This window comes from Otolemur garnettii, unplaced genomic scaffold (genome assembly GCF_000181295.1).
Source record: "Otolemur garnettii isolate 467f Iridium unplaced genomic scaffold, OtoGar3 scaffold00005, whole genome shotgun sequence".
Classification (NCBI taxonomy): domain Eukaryota; kingdom Metazoa; phylum Chordata; class Mammalia; order Primates; family Galagidae; genus Otolemur; species Otolemur garnettii.
The window spans coordinates 43,614,385-43,617,648 of record NW_003852400.1 but is presented as its reverse complement, the minus strand read 5'-3'; the positions used below and the strand labels follow the sequence as shown (position 1 = coordinate 43,617,648).

The 3,264-nt window shown below is 40.2% G+C and overlaps 1 pseudogene; it reads left to right on the top strand.

The window, feature by feature from the left end:
- Positions 1–1,318: 1,318 nt before the first annotated feature.
- On the top strand, positions 1,319–2,671 carry LOC100949183 (annotated as a pseudogene).
- The last annotated feature ends 593 nt before the right edge of the window (positions 2,672–3,264 follow it).

Genomic DNA, 3,264 nt, shown 5'->3' with positions numbered 1-3,264 from the left:
CACATGATGCTCCAGACTTATCTTGTTCATTTCCTGTCCCAGTCCTAAAGCCAACCATTTCCACAAGTTACCCTGGGTCCTTGTATTAGAGGATGATAATATAAGCCAAGACAGGGCAATAGGTGAGCTCTTTTCCACAGGGATGTCATTGCTTCTAGGACCACTCAACAAATGAAGCAAGAAAATATGCATATGTGTATTAACCTATATGTATACACGTATCTATAAATATTTCTGTACTTAACCATCTGTATCTATGTCAAGCTAACCCTGAGTTCACACTAATATCTCCAGCTCTAGTCCATTACCCCATGAATCATTCCACCCTCTTCCCTTTGTTAGTCTATAACCTTCAACTCCCAAAGTGACACACTTTGCTCCCACCATCTGCCATCAGTAGTTACTAATTGTTTAGGGGTAAGGTTCAGGCAACCACTGCTAGTTTATCATCTCTATAGTTTTGCAGAGTGTTACATAATTGAAATCACATAGTATGTAGCATTTTCAGACTTGCTCCCTTCACTTAGCAATGTGTATTCTGTGTCTTTTTCATGGGTTGCTAACTCATTCCCTTTTTTAACCACTGAATAGGATACCAGGATATGAATGTACTATGGTTAGTTCTATTCACCTATTGTGGGACATCTGGGTGGCTTTCAGTTTGGGGCAATTATGAATAAAGTTGCTATAAATTTTCATGTGCAGATTTTTGTGTGGACACAAATTTTCAATTCATCTGGGTAAATACCCAGAAGTGCAATCTCTGGGTCTTATGCTAAGATTACATTTAGCATTGAAAAAATTGTCGAGCTGTCTTCCAAAGTGCCCATATCATTTTGTATTCTCACCAGCATGAATGAGCGTTCCCAATGCTGCTCTCCTTGCCAGTATTTGATGTTACCGTGTTTGGGATTTTTGCCTTTCTCACATAGATATAGCAGCATTCTCATTGTTATTTTAATGTGTGATTCACCAATGACGTACGATGTTGAGCATCTTCATATACTTATTTGTCATCTGTATGTCTTTGGTGAAATATCTGTTCAGACTTTTTGCTGATTTGTAAATTGGATTGTTTATTTTCTTAGTGTTGAAATTTAAAGAACTTTGTATATTATAGATACAAGCCCTTTACCATATATGTGTTTGGCAAATATTTTCTCACAGTCTGTGGCTCATCTTTTTTCATTGTCTTTCACAGTGTCTTTTACAGAAAAGTTTTTATTTTTAGTAAAGTCTAACTTATCCTTTTTCACAACAGATATCTCTGTTTGCCACCAGAACACAGGTGTTATGAAAACCACTCATAAAATCCAAAATGGGAAAGGAAAAGACTCATATCAACACTGTAGTCGTTAGACACGTAGACAAGTTATCATAAGACAAGTCCAACTCTGCTGACCATCTGATCTACCATTGAAAAACTTGAGAAGGAGGCTGCTGAGATGGGAAAGGGCTCTTTCAGGGATGTCTGGGTCTTGGATTAAACTGAAAGCTAAGCATGACTGTGGTATCACCATGGATACTTCCCTGTGGAAATTTGAGACCAGTAAATATTATATGACTATTATTGATGCCCCAGGACACAGAGACATTATCAAAAGCATGATTACAGGCCCATCTCAGGCTGACTGTGCTGCCCTGATTGTTGCTATTGGTGCTGGTGAATTTGAAGCTGGTATCTCAAAGAACGGGCAGACCCATGAGCATGCCCTGCTGCCTTACACACTGGGTGTGACCCAAATAATTGTTGGTGGTGACAAAATGGATTCTACTGAGCTATCCTGCAACCAGAAGAAATATAAGGAAATTGTTAAAGAAGTCAGCATTTACATTAAGAAATTGGCTACAATCCCAACACTGTAGCATGTGTGCCAAATTCTGGTTGGAATGGTGACAAGATACTGGAGCCAAGTGCTAACATGCCTTGGTTCAAGGGATGGAAAGTCACATGGAAGGATGACAATGCCAATGGAACCATGCTGCTTAAAGTTCTGGATTGTATCCCTCCACCAACCTGTCCAACTGGCAAGCCCTTGCATCTCCAAGATGCCTACAAAATTGGTGGTACTTGGAACTTTCCCCTTGTGGGCTGAGTGGAGATTGGTGTTTCCAACCCCGCATGGTGGTTACCTTTGCTCCAGTCAATGTTACAACTGAAGTAAAGTCTGTTGACATGCACCATGACTCTTCAGGCAAAGCTCTTCCAGGGGACACATCAAGAATGTATCTGTCAAAGATGTTCGTGTTGGCAATGTTGCTGGTGACAGCAAAAATGACCTTTCGATAGAAGCAGCCAGCTTCACTGCTCAAGTGATTATTCTGAACTATCCAAGACAATTAGTGCTGGCTATGCTTTTGTGCTGGATTGTCACACAGCTCCCATTACCTGCAAGTATGCTGAGCTGAAGGAAAAGATTAATCACTGCTCTGATAAGAAGCTGGAGGATGGCCCTAAATTCTTGAAATCTGGTGATGCTGCCATCATGGGCATGGTTCCTGGCAAGCCCATGTGCATTGAGAGCTTCTCAGACTAGTCTCATCTGGGTCGTTTTGCTGTTCGTGACATGAGACAGACATTGCCATGGGTCTCATCAAAGTAGTGAACAAGAAGGTTGCTGGGGCTAGCAAGGTCACCAAGTCTGCCCAGAAAGCTCAAAGGCCTAAATGAATATTATCCCTAAGACCTGCCACCCCAGTCTCAGTCAGTGGTGGAAGAATGGTCTCAGAACTGTTACAATTGGCCATTTAAGTTTAATAGTAAAAGACTAGTTAATGACAACAATATATTGTAAAACTTTTTTTTCTTATGAAATCATAGCTGTGTACATTAATGTAGTCTTGGGGTACAGTGTGCTTCTTTTATATACAATTTGAAATATTTTCATCAAACTGGTTAACATAGTCTTCATGACATTATCTTCGTTATTGTGTTAAGACATTTATATTCTACATTTAGAAAGTTTCACATGTATCCTTGTAAGATGCACCATAGGCATGGTCCTACCACTCACCCTTCCTCCATCCATCCTCCCCCCTCCCCTCCCATTCCTCTGCCCTTTCCCCATATTCTTGGGCTATAATTGGGTTATAGCTTTCGTATGAAAGCTATAAATTAGTTTCACAGTAGGGCTGAGTACATTGGATACTTTTTCTTCCATTATTGAGATACTTCACTAAGAAGAATATGTTCCAGGTCCATCCATGTAAACATGAAGGAGGTAAAGTCTCCATCTTTCTTTAAGGCTGCATAATATTCCATGG